We start from the raw sequence: 19,947 nt of genomic DNA on the forward strand, positions 1-19,947 counted from the left end.
CCAGGCGTTCAAAACATCTTGGCTAGACGTAGCGGGTGGTTCATCTCCTAGTGCTACATTAAGGACATAATCCTTCTTCCCAGCTTGCAGGAGCAGCTTTAGATTACGAGCTCAGCCTACAAAGTTGCTTCCATCATCTTTCAACTTAGCTTTCTCTAGGAACGTATTGAAATTCAGGGTTCCTACTGCGTGAGCCATCGATCTACAACATAAAATATTGCAAAGTGGACTTAGATTATGATTAAGATAATTAGAGTTAACTAATCAAATTATTGATAAACTCCCACGCAAAAAGTACATCTCTCTAGTCATTTGAGTGGTGCATGATCCAAATCCACTAACTCAAGTCCGATCATCACGTGAGTTGAGAATAGTTTCAGTGGTAAGAATCTCTATGCTAATCATATCAACTATACGATTCATGCTTGACCTTTCGGTCTCTTGTGTTCCGAGGCCATGTCTGCACATGCTATGATTGTCAAGTTTAACCTGAGTGTTCCGCGTGTGCAACTATTTTGCACCCGTTGTATGTGAACGTTGAGTCTATCACACCTGATCATCACGTGGTGTCTTGAAACGACGAACTATTGCAACGGTGCATAGTCGGGGAGAACACAATTTCATCTTGAAATTTTAGTGAGAGATCACCTCATAATGCTACCATCATTCTAAGCAAAATAAGGTGCATAAAAGGATTAACGTCACATGCAATTCATAAGTGACATGGTATGGCCATCATCTTGTGCTTCTTGATCTCCATCACGAAAGCACCGGCATGATCTTCTTGTCACCGGTGCCACACCATGATCTCCATCATCGTGTCGCCATCGAGGTTTTCGTGCTATCTATGCTATTACTACTAAAGCTACAACCTAGCAATATAGTAAACGCATCTGCAAACACAAACGTTAGTCTAAAGACAACCCTATGGCTCCTGCCGGTTGCCGTAGCATCGACATGCAAGTCGATATTAACTATTACAACATGATCATCTCATACATTCAATATATCACATCACGTCATTGGCCATATCATATCACAAGCATACCCTGCAAAAACAAGTTAGACGTCCTCTAATTTGTTGTTGCATGTTTTACGTGGCTGTTTTGGGTATCTAATATGATCGCATCTTACTTCGCAAAAACCACAACGGAGATGTGCAAATTGCTATTTAACCTCTCTCCAAGGATCGCCTCGGTCAAAAGCAATTCAACTATAGTTGAAGAAACCGAAACCCACCAGTCATCTTTATGCAACGAGTTGCATGTCAGTCGATGAAACCAGTCTCTCGTAAGCGTACGAGTAATGTCGGGCCGGGCCGCTTCAATCCAACAATACCGCTGAATCGAGAAAAGACTAAAGCGGGCAGAAAATTGAACATCAACGCCGACAAAACCTTTTGTGTTCTACTCGAGATAACATCTACGCATGAACCTAGCTCATGATGCCACTGTTGGGGAACGTTGCATGGGAAACAAAAAAATTTCTACGCACACGAAGACCTATCATGGTGATGTCCATCTACAAGAGGAGATTAGATCCACATACCCTTGTAGATCGCTAAGCAGGGAGTGTTAAAAACATGGTTGATGTAGTGGTACAACTTCGTGATTCAAATCACCGTCGTCCCACGATCCGTTCCGATCTAGCTCCGAACGGACGACACCTCCGCGTTCAAAACACATACAACTCAATGACAATCTCGGCCTTCTTAATACAGCAAGAGAGATGGAGAGGTAGATGAGTTCTCCGACAGTGTGACGGCGCTCGAGTGGTGGTGATGACCTACTCATGCAGGGCTCGTCCCGAGCTTCGCAGAAATCCGATCTAGAGGAAAAACTACGTGGTATAGATTTGAGTTGCACGTGCCAAAGTTGTATCTCAAAAGACCTAAAACCACCAATATATATATATGAGGAGGGGAGGGGTTAGCCTTGGGGCTCAAGGGAGCCTCAAGGGCGACGGCCGAAGGAGGAGGTGGACTCCCACCCCAATTCGGTTTGGGGGAAGGAGTCCACTCCTTCCTTCCCACCTCCCTCTTTCCTTTTTTTCTTTCCTTTTGGTATTTTCCACTTGTGGCACCATGGCCCTATTGGGCTGGCCTCACCAGCCCACTAAGGGATGGTGCGCCACCCTAGGGTCACTGGGCTCACTCCCGGGTGGGTGGGCCCTCCAGGTGGATACGCGGAACCCATTCATCACTCCCGGTACACTGCCGGTAATGCCCGAAACTTTCCGTGACCAAATGAAACCATCCTATATATCAATCTTCATTTACGGACCATTCCGGAAACCCTCGTGACGTCCGTGATCTCATCCGGGACTCCGAACAACATTCGGTAACCACACATATAACTCAACTATACTAAAACATCATCGAACCTTAAGTGTGCAGACCCAGCGGGTTCAAGAACTATGTAGACATGATCCGAGACACTGCTCGGTCAATATCCAATAGCGGGACCTGGATTTCCATATTGGATCCTACATATTCTACAAAGATCTTATCGGTTTAACGTCTATGCCAAGGATTCATATAATCCCGTATGTCATTCCCTTTGTCCTTCGGTATGTTACTTAACCAAGATTCAATCGTCGGTATCCGTATACCTATTTAAATCTCGTTACCGGCAAGTCTCTTTACTCATTCCGTAATACAAGATCCTGTGACTTACACTTGAGTCACATTGCTTGCAAGGCTTGTTTGTGATGTTGTATTACCAAGTGGGCCCCGAGATACCTCTCCGTCACACGGAGTGACAAATCCCAGTCTTGATCCATACTAACTCAACGGACACCTTCGGAGATACTTGTAGAGCACCTTTATAGTTACCCAGTTACGTTGCGATGTTTGATACACAGAAGGTATTCCTACGGTGTCAGTGAGTTACATGATCTCATGGTCATAGGAATAAATACTTGACACGCATAAAACAATAGCAATAAAGTGACACGATCACATGCTACGTTCATAGTTTGGGTCTAGTCCATCACATGATTCTCCTAATGATGCGATCCAGTTATCAAGTGACGACACTTGCATATGGTCAGAAAACCTTGACCATCCTCGATCAACTGGCTATCCAACTAGAGGCTTGCTAGGGACATTGTTTTGTCTATGTATCCACACATGTATCTATGTTTTCATTCGATACAATTATAGCATGGATAATAAATGATTATCTTGAAACAGGAAATATAATAACAACTATTTTATCATTGCCTCTAGGGCATATTTCCAACATAAGAAAACTCATATGGTGGTTGTCAAGCGAATCTTTCGAGATTTGGCTCTTTCCCCAAACTTTGGCTTATGGTATCCCAAAGGTGCTTCATTTGATCTTATAGGATATTTGGACTCGGATTCGGCGGGAGACCATGTGGAGAGGGAATCAACTTCCGGGGGTTTCCAATTCCTTAATCGCTCTTTGGTAAGTTGGTTGTCAAATAAACAAAATTGTGTTTCTCTCTCGTCTACCGAGGCCGAGTATGTAACTGCTGCAAGTTGTTGTGCTGAGTTACTTTGGATGAGGCAAACTTTAAAGGATTACGGTGTCACTTGTGAAAAAGTGCCCCTTTATTCTGACAATGAAAGTGCTATTTGAATCTCCGACAACCCGGTTCAACACTTCAAGACGAACCACATTGATATTCGTCACCATTTCATCCAGGATTATATCAAGCGTGGGGAGATTTATCTTATTCACCTTAACACTAATGGTAAACTTGCAGATATTTTCACAAAGCCATTGGATGAAGCAAGATTTCATGAGTTAAGGCATGAGATAAATATCATTGATTTGAGCAATGTGGTTTGAAATTAGGCATACCCCACCACTCTCATCATACTGCCTTGTTTAGATGTAGGCATGGATTTAGAGGAGTGTTGTTCTCTCAGTGAACTCTCCCTCCCCTATTATGCATAAATCGATCCAGTCTTTCACATTACTCATCTTGAATGACACTTGTGCTTCAAATACAAGTTTTGGTCTTCGGCCCAAGATTAAAATCTTTGCGATGCCATACCAATTGACTCAAACATAGGTGGCTTCGGCCACCGCCCCCTTCTCCTAAGCGAGACATTAGCTGCTTCAGAGCTTGCTGTGTTTTTGTGTCATCCCAAGTTGATTTTTCTTTGGTCTTGTTCTTCACAACTTGGTGTGTCCCCATTTCCCACACAGGTTTATTGCATTTTCCACGTTTTGGCGTCCCTTGGGATCTTCTGGAAGCGGTACTACCAGGCACCATAACGGTACTACCGATCATAAGAGGTAGTGCCGCTGCCAACCATGATACTACCGTCGGGCGGTACTACCACTCCTCAAGCGGTAATACCACTTATGTGAATCCACATGGGGTTATGGGGCACGAGTAGGGGAAGTTTCCACTCCCCATGCCCATTCATCCCCACTCCTCCTCGTGGGTTTCTCTCTCCATGCGACCGAAGGGCTCAGCCGGCCATCGCCGATCTCTGTTTCCGGCCGCTCTTTCGCGATTCCAACCGGTGGAATCAATCCTCACCCCTTCCTCTTGCCATGGATACCAGTATTGTCCCCGTTCTTCTTTTCTTTTGGTCTATTTTTTCAGATCTAGGTTTTGGGCAATATGAGATGCATCCTTCGTTTTTAGTCAAAAATCGCGGCATGAGTTGGATATGGAAGGCGGCTAGGGAGTAGACTTGATGTTCTATTACGAATTAGGTGCTCTGATCATCCCCGGTAGTACTCGATCTGACCAGTGGTGGTTTTCACCATGCTGTCTCTACCCTGAGCGGTACTACCGCTCCTCTGGGCAGTACTACCGATAGTAAGACGTAGTATCGCCCCTTGCAGCGGTACTACCGCTTTGGGCTGACAAGTTCACATACTTCCGACTGTTTCATCACCTTTTTCTCCCATTTTTGGTTTCTTGTTTGCATATGCATATCTTTTACTCTTGTGTTTTTTCCTTGTTTGTGTTTTGGATCTCAGGAGGTGACAACTCTGCTCCTCAGGAGCGTAGGATGAACCCCAGCTGTAGAAGCACAAAGCGTTTCTGTTTCGTTGATGCAGATAGCTCAAGTCAGCCACAACAGTCTGTTCAAAGGATAGTACTAGTGAACAATCTTCCAAGTCAAAGGGGAAGAGACCTGCTGTCAGGCCATTGAAGTCCCAATCCATGGCCACACTAAATGTGAAGGACTTTTGGATGTCTTCCAAGGCCTATCCCTATGGGGAACCCGAGGAGCCATCTATGCACAGCCGTCCGGAATATATGCAAGGCCTATCACTTTTGGAACAGGAAGCAACTGTCCGTTTATAATGACGTTCTGAAGAAAAAGGAGAACCTGTATGTTCCACATGTTAAATCCATTGACATGGAATATATGCAACAGAATGACAGCTACTTCAGGACTGCTCTTCCTCTTTGTGAAAAACTGGGCATTCTCAACATTATGCAGTTCAACAAAGACTTTGATGCTGAGATTATTGTTGTCTTCTTTGCCATGGTGCATCTCGGGACTGACGCTGATAGGACATTGACATGGATGACCAACGGCATGCTGTTTTCTGCTCCTTGAAAGACCTTTATGAATCTGCTTGACTATGAGCAGAATGAACTCAAGTACCCTCTTGGTTTCCGTTCCCACAAAGAGACTGTTGCAACCCACAAGTACCACCTTTACAAGTATAGTACAGAAAAATATCTCCTCCACAACCGGCAAGTCCTCTTGGTTGCTGGAAACATTCCCAAACATTATGCACCATATTTTCATGCACGCTCTCTTTCCCTGTGTTGGGAATCTAAATCAAGTACACTCATACTGTTGGAAATATGCCCTAGAGGCAATAATAAAGTGGTTATTATTGTATTTCCTTGTTCATGGTAATAGTTTATTATCCATGCTATAATTGTATTGATTGGAAACTAAAATACATGTGTGTGTACATAGACAACAAAGTGTCCCTACTATGCCTCTAATGGACTAGCTCATTGATCAAAGATGGCTAAGGTTTCCTAACGATAGACATGAGTTGTCATTTGATAACGGGATCATATCATTAGGAGAATGATGTGATGGACAAGAACCAAACCTTAAGCATAGCGTTTGATCGTATCTAGTTTACTACTATTGCTTTCTGCATGTCAATATATGTGTTCCTATGACCATGAGATCATGCAACTCACTAACACTGGAGGAATGCCTTGTGTGTATCAACCATCTCAACGTAACTATGTGACTACAAATATGCTCTCCATGTATCGCCGAGGGTATGTGTGGAGTTGGCATGGATCAAGACTGGGATTTATCACTCTGTATGACGGAGAGGTATCTCAGGGGCCGACTCGGTAATACAACATCAGAACAAGCTTGCAAGCAATGTGATTAAGGAGTTAGTCACGTGATCTTGTATTAAGGAACGAGTAAAGAGACTTGTCGGTAACGAGATTGAACTACATATGTAGATACCGACGATCGAATCTCGAGCAAGTAATATACCAATGGACAAATGGAACCCCGTACGTGATTAACCGAACCCTTGACATTGTTGGTGCAACTCATATAGATATTCATAGAACATGTGGGAACCAATATGGGTATCTAGGTCCCGCTATTCACTACTGGAATCCAGTTCTTTGCCGTCGGCCATGTCTTTGCCGTCTGCTGGCTGATGGCAAAGAACCTCTTTGCCATCAGTTGGCACAAGGCGGATGGCAAAGGGCTGACTGATGGCAAAAATACTATTTCCCATGTGTCGGGCCTTTGCCGTCTGCCAGCGGACGGCAAAGGGACCAAGGGCAGACGACAAAGAGCACGAGTGGGTCCCATGCCTACCGTGTCCGATGGAAGGCTAACTTTGCCATGGGTCGGCCTTTGCCGTCTGCGGTGGGGCCCTTTGCCGTCGGGGGGCGGACGGCAAAGGGGTCGACCGTGTAACGGCCGTCTTCTCCCCCTCGCGCTCACTGTCTGTCTCTCCCCCCACAGTACTGTCACTCTCTCCCCCTCGCGCTCACTGTCACTCGCCGCCGCCGCCCCGCCTCGCTCCCACCGGCGACCCCCTCCCCGCGGCGCTCCCCTCCCCGCGGCCACACCCCTCCCGCGGCGACCCCTCCCTGCGGCCACCCCCTCCCTGTGGCCACACCCCTCCCGGCGACCCCTCCCTCCGGCCACCCCCTCCCCGCGGCCACACCCCTCCCTGCGGCCACCCCCTCCATGCGGCCACACCCCTCCCACGGCAACTTCCCTGGTGAGTTCATTTTCTTTTTTTTTCTTTTTTTCATTTCAATGCATCTGTTAGTTTAGGTTACTCTAAGTGTTAATTAGGTTAATGTTAGTTTAGGTTAATTAGATTACTATTAGTTTAATGTTAATTAGGTTATTGTTAGTTTAGGTTAGTTAGGTTACTATTAGTTTAGTGTTAATTAGGTTACTGTTAGAAGAGGAGGAGGAGGAGGAGGAGAAAGAAGAAGAAGAAGAAGAAGAGGAAGAGGAAGAGGGGAGAAAAGAAGAAGAAGAAGAAGAAGAAGAAGAAGAAGAAGAAGAGGAGGAGGAGGAGAAAGAAGAAGAAGAAGAAGAAGAAGAAGAAGAAGAAGAAGAAGAAGAAGAAGAAAAAGAGGAGAGAGGAGAGGAAGAAAGAAAAGGACCCCGACCCCCGACCCCCCGACTACGACCCCAGCGCCCGACGCCACCAACCCCCGAGGCCCGATGCCACCAACCCCGGACCCTCGACCCCCGACCCCCGACGCCACTGACACCCGACTCCCGACCCCCGACACCCAACACCACTGACCCCCGACACCCGACTCCCGACCCCCGACGCCCGACGCCACCAACCCTCGACGCCCGACGCCACCAACCCCTGACCCTCGACCCCCGACCCCCGACGCCACTGACACCCGACTCCCGACCCCCGACCCCCGATGCCCGACACCACTCACCCCCGACACCCAACTCCCGACGCCCAAAACCACTGACCCCCGACCCCCGACCCCCGACCCCCAACGCCCGACACCCGACCCCCGACGCCACTGACCCTCGACCCCCGACCCCCGACCCCCGGTGCCACTAACCCCAACCCCGGGCCCCCGACACCTCTTTGGCCTCTTGTTGATCGAAAAGACCCAAATCCCCGATGCTAGTGACCCTCGACCCCCGACGACACTGACCCCCGACCATCGACGCATTTAACCCGACTCCCGACCACCGACACCCGACACCATCGACCCTCGACGGCACTGACTCCCGACGTCACTAAGCCCCGACCCCCGACACCTCTTCTGCCTTCTTTTGAACGAGAAGGTGCTTTTCGGCCTTCCAGAGGCCCATGAGGTCATAGTTTTGTAAATTATGAGTTAGGTCACATATTTTCCGATTATGTTAGTTATAAAAACATTGTATTTGTGTTGATCGTGTGAATTTCAATGTGCAGTTGTTCGACGACCTCCACGTGCGTTGGACGAGCTCCGCCCTTGTGTTTGTTGGTGAGCACAAATGACTTCTCCTCCTACCCCCTTAATTTGCTCTGTCCCGGTCTTCGTGCCGATGAAACTTGCTAGCTATAGGTTTCTTCAATCATGAGTATGCGTGACCAGTGTGCGTCTCCCGTTGGAAAGGGCGACATCTATAAATATGCATTTCTTTGCATATTTATAACCGCCATCCTTTTGAATTGTCCAACATTATCCATGGACAGCCCGAGTATGTGTAGATTGGGTTTGTTTTCCCGTATGCTGTGGTCCGGATCCGATGCGGAATTTCGTCAGTGCCTCCCCTGTTGTTCTCCGGTTACACATCCTCTCTGCTTATTGCCGAGACGTGTATCAGGAGAACAGCGGGGAGGTGCTGCCGAAATTCTGCGTCGCATCTGGAGCAGAGCATGGGAAAACGAACCCAGTCTACACATACTCGGGTGGGATTAGGACCTATCTTTACCTATTAGCGTGTAGGTTGCATGGACGTAATAAAACTGAGAAACTTGATTAGCGTATGAATATAGATGAGGAATTATATATTTATTTCTTGTGCCCCCATAGGTAGCTAGGCAACATGAGTAATCGTGCTTGGATGTACATTGGTCACCCTAGTCAGAAAGACATGACCCATGAATGGTTAACAAAAACCAGGGGGTTTGTGAGAGCCGCATTTGCAAATGGCCAGCAAAAAACATGGTGCCCCTGTCCCAACTGCGGCAACTCGGAAAAGCAGACAGAGTTTGAAATGGGTAAACACCTGCAGAAGTGGGGTTTTACGCCTAATTATACGGTGTGGACTTTTCATGGCGAGTCTGACCAACGTGCCAGAGCTGAGATGATTCATTGTCGCACCGACGAGCATGGTACCGGGATTGAAGACATGGTGCAAGACTTTGATGATTCTCGGGATTCAGACGATGAGATGGAGGAATCTGCAAAGGCCTTCTATGAAATGTTCGAGTCTTCAAAACGTCCTCTCCACGAGCAGACTGAGCTTTGTCAGCTAGATGCCATCGCGCAAGTAATGGCTCTGAAGGCTCAATTCAACCTAGGCAGACAATGCTATGACGCGATGATGACGATATTTGGACGCTTTCTACCCAAAGGCCATGTACTGCCTGCAAACCTGTACCAGTCAGAGAAAATCCTCCGTGTACTTAAGATGCCCTATGAGAAGATACATGCCTGTGAGAATGGATGTGCCTTATTTAGGCTTGAGTATGCGGCCTTGAACTATTGCCCCATTTGCAATTCTTCCAGGTATATTGTGGTAGACAACGACATGGGTGAGAAGAATCAGACCAAAATCCCCATTAGTGTTCTTCGGTATCTGCCAATCGTACCAAGACTTCAACGTCTTTTCATGGTCGAAGAGACGGCCAGACAGATGACATGGCACAAATTGGGCAAAAGAACCGAACTAGATGCGGATGGGAACAAGATGCTGGTACACACTTCAGATGGTTTTGCGTGGAGGCACTTCGATGCATTACATAAGGATAAATTGGAAGATCCAAGGCAACCTAGAGTTGCCATCAGCACGGATGGGTTCAATGTGTATGGTATGACAGCATCACAATACAGTTGTTGGCCTGTATTTGTCATTCCACTAAATTTGCCACCCGGAGAGATTATGACTAGAAAGAACATTTTCCTGATGTTGATAATTCCAGGGCCCAACTATCCGGGGAAGAATATGAATGTGTACATGCAGCCGCTGAAGGATGAGTTGCAAGAAGCCTGGGATAATGGGATCAAGACCTACGACGCGGCTACCAAAACAAATTTCAAAATGCATGTGTGGTACATGTACTTGACGCATGATTATCCGGCGTTTGCGCTATTCGCTGGTTGGTGTGTGCATGGAAGGTTCCCGTGCACCACATGCAAGGCAGCTCTTCAGTTCCGTTGGCTGCAGGCTGGTCGCAAGTATTCTTGCTTCGACGTGCATAGACAATTCCTGGATCCTGACCATAAGTTCAGAAAAGACAAGAAGAATTTCATCAAAGGTAGAGTTGTCAAAAACACTGCACTAGCTGCGTTGACAGGCCAACAGACCCTTGATCAGTTAAACGCTCTCGAGCCTGATCCTTTGCGTCCAGGATACTTCAAAGGGTATAATACGGAACACGCCTGGACTCACAAGTCATGCTTATGGGATCTGCCTTACTGCAAAGACCTCCTTTGCCCACACAACATTGACGTGATGCACACTGAAAAGAATATTGCGGAGGCCATTTTTGGTACATTGTTCGGCATAGAGGGAAAGTCAAAAGATAATCCTAAGGCTAGAATCGACCTGGAGGCTCTATGTGATAGACCGTTGCAAACCTTGCGACAACGGAAAGGAAAGCAAAGCATAGCGAAGCCAAAGGCATGGTTCAATCTTGAAAGGCCATCTATGAGGGAAATGCTATTGTGGGTGAAAATGCGGTTGATGTTCCCCGATGGGTATGCTGTGAATCTAAAGAGGGGAGCGAGTCTTGAGAAATTGAAAATATTTGGGCTCAAGAGTCATGATTGGCACATATGGATTGAGCGGGTAATGCCGGTGATGTTGCGTGGCTTTATCCCTGAGGATGAATGGCTAGTACTAGCAGAGCTGAGCTATTTCTTCCGTTCTCTTTGTGCGGAAGAACTATCGCCTGGCGTGCTAGATGAAATGGAAGAGTTGGCGCTGGAGTTGATCTGCAAATTAGAAAAGATCTTTCCACCGGGCTTCTTTAATCCAATGCAACATTTGATTTTGCATCTCCCGACCGAGGCAAGAATGGGGGCGCCCGTTCAAAATCGATGGTGCTACTCAACTGAGAGGATGCACAAGACGCTTCGAGCTAAGTGTAAAAATAAACGTAGAATTGAAGTATCGATGGCCGAGGCATTCATTACTGAGGAGGCGGCAAACTTCGTGACAGCACACAATGAAGCCAAAAATCATCATTTGCATGACCCGAAGCCTCGTTACAATGATGGCGATCGAAAAAAAGTTCGATCCAACCTCAGCCTATTCAAAGGTAAGCTCGCACCATCCGGTGCTTCGAAAGGGAAATTGTTGGATGTCGAAGAATGGCGGACCATTTCATTGTATATGTTCACCAACCTAACAGAAGTGCGGCCGTACATCGAGTAAGTTCTCGGTAATTTATTGTTCCGCAACTTCTAATTGCTTTGAACTACTCTTATTCCCGGATATTTGATATAGTCGATACGTCGCCGAATTCTCGGATGGAGCGGTCATCGAAAAGGATTCCGTCGAAGAGTATGAGCTTCTCGCAAAGCATGGAGGTGACTGTCCCGGTTTCATCTCTTGGTTCAAACAAAGGGTAATTAATTACCATTAAGGGCCCATTTGATTTCTTGGTCTAATTTGCGGCTAATGCATCCATTCTTTCATATTAAACTTGTAGGCTGATGCAGAGTCTATGGACGCCGAGTTGAGACAAGTCGCTAATGGTTTTGACTATAAGGTCCATTCATTTGACAAATACAACATCAACGGTATCACTTTCATACCTTTGGAAAAGAGCTATCTATGCCCGAGCTAAAGTCTACAAATTGTTATGTCTCTGCTATCGGCGAAGGAGACACCTAGTATTATGGAAGAGTTGAAGCAATTTGTGAACTTCTATTCTATGGTGAAGACCCACCGATCGTCGTAGTCTTAAATGTTATTGGTTTGAGCTGAGGGAGACTAGAAGGACTCATGAACATATAGGTCTAGTCGAAATCAACCAAAACACCCACTTAGATGTTCCCGATGTCTATATTATGGCTCAATAGGCAACGCAAGTTTTCTATCTACCATGGGCCTGCCAAACTGATCCAAATCTCAAAGGTTGGGACGTCGTTTATGAAGTGCCACCACATTTTAGACCACCTACCCTTAATGAAGAGGATTACAAACCTCACATTAACCCAGACACATATGAAGGAGAATTCTTCCAAGAAACACGTATGTCCAAGAAACGTTTCAAGGACCGCTCTACTTCACGCCAGAACATTGAAGTAGACAGCAACAGTGAATCCGTCTTAATCCCTGAGCCCGAACAGGAAGAGCTGGAAGAAGAAGAGGTTACTGCGGCGGATGACCTGTCACTTCTTGATCGATTACATAATGGTGGCCTTCCACATGTTCTTCGTGATAGTGATGATGATGATGCATTTATTGATGATAGTGATGATCATGATGCATTTATTGACCCCGAAGCATATATAGACGAGCACGATTGTTATTAGTTCATGTCAGGTACTCAACTATTATACTATATATAAATTTTGACTTCATGTTAGGTATTCAATTTGTATTAGTCATGTTGGTATTTATGACGATGATACACTTAAATTATATACATTTTATTAGTCCTGTTGGTATTTATGTTGTACTAATTTCATTTACTCTTTGTCATGGCAGGTGTTGAAAGATGGTGGGAAAGGGCCGAAAGCACTCCGCGGCTCCTTCTTCGTCGGCGGGTGTTGGGATGGGTACTTCCATTCCTGCCTCGCCTCTTCGGAGAGTGTTGCTCTCTACTATGCAAGGAGCGCCCCCCGTGAGAGGAGGTCGACCCCCCGCGAAGCCGAGAGGCACTAAATGTACACGTTGTATTCATGTTGGTATTTATGTTCTACTCATGTTGTATGCATATTGGTATATATATACATTTTATTACTCATGTTGGTATTTATGTTGTACTAAAGGTACACGTGGCCGCAGGAGAGGTAGGGCGGTGGCTGCCACACCTTGTGAGGTGGCGGCTACATGGTCTCCGCCACCACCCCAAGCTGATTCACCTGAGCACAGGACTTCTAGGGTGGATTCGTCTGAGGTGGAGGTTACACGGTCTCCGGTTCACGAGCCTTGGGTCGACGAGCCTTCGACCCACGAGACTCCTGTCCCAGAGGCTTCCTTCCAGGCGACTCTGGAGCAAAGCAGGGATGAGGGTACGTCCCAAGAGACCCAGTGGGATGCTGGTAGCGACGAGGAGCTGGGTGAGGGGGCTATCGTCTACCAGCGTGGTAGTTCGGGGCTCCCCCTCGTGCCAGCGACCCCCGAGCAGAGGTGCTCGATTAGGCCAAATGGGGACAAGTAAGTTAATTTATTCTTATTTAACCTTTTGCCTTCGCGTTTTCTCAAATATCTAATGTTTTGGCTTTAATTTGTCATACTGTAGGGGTTGGATTGTTGCCAAGGGTGTCCACAAGCCCAACAGCGTCCTTGGTGTTCTTTGTCGTAAAAACTTCCCAGGGTTTGTTACGTTGCCCGGTCGGGAGCGAGAGGTAGGATTGACCTGGGAGCACTACTTGGGTGCTTCGACCCCGCCGTAGGTGGAGATCGACGGTGTTTTGTGCGACACGAGGTCGGACATGGTGATCCGAAAGTTCTGGGTAATTTCTCCTTCACACAATTATAAATCAACCATAGCTATTTATTGTACTAATCGGTGTTGTCTCGTTTGCAGACCTACTACAGGTGTGAGGAGGGATACGAGGAGGACGCGGCAAAGGTTATCGAAACCGAATGTCGCCGCCTACTTCAAAACTTCCGGCACGAGGCTCGGGTGCAGGCTGTTCGAGACTACTATGCCACGCGGTGTATTAGGCTTGACAAGGCGAAGTGTCGTGATGCTAAGATGGAGAAGGAGCATTACAGGAAGGTAATTACATATTATTAAGGCTTTGTAGTTAGTTTCCTTGATTTGGTTCTTACGCGCTCAAATTTCTCTTTAGTAACTTAGGTGCCCCCGAGATGGTGTGTGGATAAGATGGATTGTTGGGAGGCCTTGGTGGATCAGTGGTGCTCCGAAACATGGGAGGCCAGCCACAACAACGCCAAGGAGAGGCGTGGCAAAATGGTTGGCATGCCACACCATCAAGGGAGCGTCAACTTAATCCAATTTAGCGAGAACTGGGTATGTGGTTTGGTTCATGCCTCATGCAATTCATTCTTAATGCTATCTTGAGCCCTTTACTAATACAATTTTCCTCTCTCTCTCTTTTAGGCGCGTCATAATAAGACGGAGGCCCCTCAGATGTACGACCTGTATGCGATGGCCCATACTGCCTCGTACAAGAAGGTCAAGGCATTCTCTGAGTCTAACCTCGAGCATCCAGAAAACTTCACCAACATCTCCTCCCACCAAAAGCTCGTGAAGTACAGAGATCACGGGAAGGCGAGGAAAGGGGAGGACTTTAACCCGAGCGAGGGGCCTATTGATCCAGAGCTGGTGATGATAGCTGGAAACGGGAGGCCCCATGGCTCGATCGCCATTGGAGACGGCCTTATACGTTGTCCTAGCACTCTCTGGCAGATAAAGGCACGCCAAACGAGCTCTTGTCCGGAGATAACACGTCGTCCACGGCCAGTCGAGCTCGCCATCGAGGTTAGTTTAATGGACTCAACTATCTTTCCGCATTATGTTGTGCGTTGGAACCAATATGATTACATTGCTAACAATGAGTTGTGTTGCAGGCTGCTATTCAGAAAGAGAGAGAGGCAATGCAGGCGGCTATGGCGGAGAAGGATAAGGAAATTAGGGAGCTGGAGGAGAGGACGACTACATTGGTGGAGGCGGAGAGGGCACGGAATGATGCTTCTAACAGGGCCATATACGAGCTCTTTGTGGTAAGTTTCTTCTTCATGTTATTTCAAATCTTGCATTTGAATGTCCGTTTCATTAATAAATAAAAAGTTTGACTTGTCGAAACCAAATGTACAGTCTATGTGCGAGAAGAACGGCCAAGTCCCTCCGCCGATGCCAGTCATTAACGTGGCGGGGACGGTGAGTTTCATTTCAGTGCAGTGATCTTAAGAGTGTCTTCATGCTAACTACACATTGCAAACAATGTTTGGTGCAGAATATCTCCCGAAACGCATCGCACGACCCTTCTACAGTCGAACCTTCTCCAGGGCAGCCTTCTCGAGGTGAAACAAGCCAGAGCCACCGTGCTTCACCGCTGTGATGACGATAATGGTATGTTATTTCTAGTGTTTTAATAAAAAAATAGCTAGACTTCCATCTAAATGACATAATTAGCTTAGTTAGCTCCAAGAAAGGCTAAATTGGCTAATTATCCTACGAAATGACATAATTAGCTTAGTTAGCTCCAAAATGACCTATTTAATAAAAAATGACCTATAGTTAGCTAAGTTCTCTCCTAAATAACATAATAAGGCTTACGTAGCTGCAAGATGACCTATTCCCCCTAACTTAGGTATTAAATGGCCTATAATTAGCCTAGCTAGATCCCAAATGGCTTAATAAGCATAGTTTGCTTTGGAATGAACTATTTTACCCAAGTTAGCTCCGAAAAGATGTATAGTTAGCTAGGGTTCCACCTAGATGACATAATTAGCTTAGTTAGCTCCTAAATGGTCTATTTAATAAAACATGATCTATACTTAGCTAATTATCCTCGAAATGACATAATTAGCTCCAAAAAGGCATTCTTAGCCAATTTAGCCCGAAGAAGGGGACAAGAGGAGAAGAAAGAGGAAAAATGAAAGGAGGGAAGAAGAAGAAGAAGAGAAGAAGAAGAAGGAGAAGGAGGAGGATAAGAAGTAGAAGGAGCTCCTCCTTCTCCTTCTTCTTCCTCCTTCTTCCTCCTTCTCCTTCTCCTTCTTCTTTTCTTCTTCTTCTCCTCTTCCTTCTCCTTCTCCTCCTCCTCCTCCTCCTCCTTCTTTTACTTCTTCTTCTCTTTCTCTTCTTCTACGTAGCTTAGACTCATCCAAGAAAGGCTAAATTGGCTAATTATCCTACGAAATGACATAATTAGCTTAGTTAGCTCCAAAATGACCTATTTAATAAAAAATGACCTACAGTTAGCTAAGTTCTCTCCTAAATGACATAATAAGGATTACGTAGCTGCAAGATGACCTATTCCCCCTAACTTAGGTATTAAATGGCCTATAATTAGCCTAGCTAGATCCAAAATGGCTTAATGAGCATAGTTTGCTCCGGAATGACCTATTTTACCCAAGTTATCTCTGAAACGACCTATAGTTAGCTAGGGTGCCACCTAAATGACATAATTAGCTTAGTTAGCTCCTAAATAGTCTATACTTAGCTTATTTCTCTCCGAAATAACCTATATATACACTTCTTCATCTAGTATTATTCTTCTAACTTTCTTATTTGTCATTTTGGAGATTACCTTCACTTCACGGGAAGCTTGGATTATATTGATGGAATGCTTGAAGATGATTTCTTGTACCATGGCTTGTATTGAAACTATTGTAGTATATGGATATATATGAAACTTTGTATGCATGTGGATGAAACTGGTGTAATATATGGTTTGGTACGGATGCAACTTGCATAATATGTATGCACTATGGATGAGAGTTATTTTAATATGGTTACGAGTACGGAAAGAAATTTATTTATGTCAAATATATATATATATCCTGATTATTGTTAAAAATGCTAGATATAATAAAAAATAAATTAAAATGGGGCAGATTCCCCTCTTTGCCGTCTGCCCCCACATGGCAAAGGGGGGTGGGCAGACGGCAAAGTGGTGAATCAGCCCCCTTTCTCTCCCCTCTTTGCCGTCTGCCCCACACGGCAAAGGGGGGTGGGCAGACGGCAAAGGGGTGAATCAGCCCCCTCTCTCTCCCCTCTTTGCCGTCTGACCCCACATGGCAAAGGGGGGACGACAGACGGCAAAGACGGGACGCCTGCCGTTAACACTTAACGGGGGCGTTGCAGTATACGCCGTCCCAGTTAATTTGTCGTGTGCCCCCTCATGGCAAAGATTCTTTGTCGTCCTCTTTACAAAAGGAGACGACAAAGAACCTCTTCACCGGATTTTTTTTACCGTCTAGTTTGCCGTATGCTGACCGACGACAAAGCCTTTGCCGTCCGTGGTTCCCCCCTTTGCCGTCCGCCGTGGCAGACGGCAAATTTATGAATTTCAGTAGTGATTGGTTATTGACTATAGAGGTGTCTCGGTCATGTGTGCATAGTTCTTGAACCCACAGGGTCTGCATACTTAACGTCACGATTTGGTATTGTTGAGTTATATATGTTGGTGACCGAAGGTTTTTTGGAGTCTGGATGAGACCCCTAACGTCACGAGGAGCTCCTAAATGGTTTGGAGATAAAAAATTAAATATAGGAAAGTTGTATTCGGGTTCTGAAAACGTTTCGGGTTTTTTCGGTATTGTCCCGGGAGTGCCGTAAGGGTTCCACGGGTCCACCGGGAGGACCGACCCACTTCGGGGGCACATGGGCCTAAGAGGTGGTGCACCAGCCCCTGGTGGGCTAGGAAGCGGACCCCAATAGGGCGCATGCGCCCAAGGGTTAGGTGGAGGAGGTGCCTTGGTGGAGGAGGAGTCCTCCCTAGGGTGTCCACCTCCCTTGTTGGAGGTGGACTCTCCTCCTTGTTCGGCTGACACACCCTCCTTGGAGGAGGGTCCAAGGCTGAGTCCTACCTACCCCTTCCTCCTATAAATAGAGAGGGAGAGGGAGGCAACCAACACACAATTTCTTGGCGGGGCCATACCTCTCTCTCTCGTAGTAATTCTTTGTCGTCATGATCGTGGCAGTGCTTGGCAAAGCCCTCCCGACATTGCACCACCACCGCCGCCACCACACCATCGTGCCGCCGGAGAACTCAACTACTACTTCATCCTCTCTTGCTGGAGCAAGGAGGTGAAGGCGTCATTGATTTGTATGTGTTCTGAATGCATAGGTGCCATTCGTTCGTCACTTGATCAGGACGTTTGTGATTGGATCGTGGGACGGATTATGATAGGACCGCGAAGATGTTCAACTACATCAACCACGTTTGTTAATGCTCCTGCTTAGCGATCTACAAGGGTATGCAGATGTACTCCCCCTCTCGTAGATGTTGATCTCCATATATTGATCTTGGTGAGCCTAGGATGTTTTTTGCTTCCCATGCGGCGTTCCCCCACAGTGGCATCATGAGCTAGGTCTATGCGTAGATAACATGCACGAGTAGAACACAAAACAGTTTGTGGGTGTTGATATTCAGATTGCTTACTTCCTTAGTCTTATTTTGATTCGGCGGTATTGTGGGATGAAGCGGCCCGGACCAACCTTACTCGCCCACGTACGAGAGACCAGTTCCATCGACTAACATGCAAGTTGTTGCATAGAGATTGGTGGTGGGTGTTTGTCTCTCCCACTTTACTTGAATTGGATTCAACAGAGACGGTCCTTGTAGAAGGTTAAATAGAAACTTGAATATCACCATTGTGGCTTTGCGTAGGTAAGAACAATTCTTGCTAGTTACCCATAGCAGCCACGTAAAACATGCAACAACAAGTAGAAGACGTCTAACTTGTTTTTGCAGGGTATGTTGGGATGTGATATGGCAATTGACATGATGAGATATATGTGATGTCTCATATGATCATGCTTTGTACAGAATTATCACGACTTGCATGTCGATGAGTACGACAACCGACAGTATCCATAGGGTTGTCTTTAATTATTTGTACCTTTTTTCTTTACTTGATCGCTATGAGTTAGCAATATAGGTATTAGCTTAGTTGGTGCAACAACCCCAATGGCGACACGATAATAGAGATCATGATGATGGGGATTGATACGTCTCCAATGTATCTATAATTTTTGATTGTTCTATGCTGTTATGACATCATTTTTGGATGTTTTATAATCATCTTATAGCAATTTTATATCGTTTATTGGAACTAACATATTGACATAGTGCCTAGTGCCAGTTGCTATTTTTTATTGTTTTGTCCTGCGTAGAAAATCCATATCAGATGAGGTCCAATTGCCACAAAACTTTACGGAGATTTTTTGGGACCAAAACGAAACTTGGGGGCCAAGATTGAACAGCAACCAAGGCCCATGGGGCCCACTAGAAACCACGGTGCGCCGGAGGTCCCTAGCACGTCCTAGTGTCTATTGGGGCCCGCTGGAAGATTCTGCACCATGTGTGAGCTCGATAAATACACCAATGTTCTATAAACCCTGGAGGAGTCGATGAGAAGTCATTTCCGCCGCCGCAAGTTTGAGATCCACAAAAACCAATCTATAGCCTTTTGGAGAGAGGAACACGATCATGGAGGGGTTCATCATCTCCACTGGTGCTCCTCCTATGATGTGTGAGTAGTTCATATCAGACCTACGGGTCTATAGGCAGGAACTAGATAAATTTCTCTCTCGTTTTGTTTCCCAATGCAATGGTCTCTTGGAGATCCACATGATGTAAGTCTTTCTTTTGCGGTGTGTTTGTTGGGATCCGATGTGTGAGTTTATGATCAGATTTATGAAAAAATATTCATGCTTTATTATTATAGCCACGTATTTCTTCCCCGATATTTGTTTTTGTCTCACCAACTTGATCTTTTATCTTGCAATGAGAATAGGTACTTTGTGATGGGTTCGATATTGCGGTGCTCAATCTCAGTGACAGAAAGAGAAATTACACGCATGTTTCGTTGCCATTAAGGATAAAACAATGGGGTCTATTCCTACATGAATAGATATTGTCTACATC

The sequence above is a fragment of the Hordeum vulgare genome, chromosome 7H, assembly GCF_904849725.1.
Source record: "Hordeum vulgare subsp. vulgare chromosome 7H, MorexV3_pseudomolecules_assembly, whole genome shotgun sequence".
Taxonomy (NCBI): Eukaryota; Viridiplantae; Streptophyta; class Magnoliopsida; order Poales; family Poaceae; genus Hordeum; species Hordeum vulgare.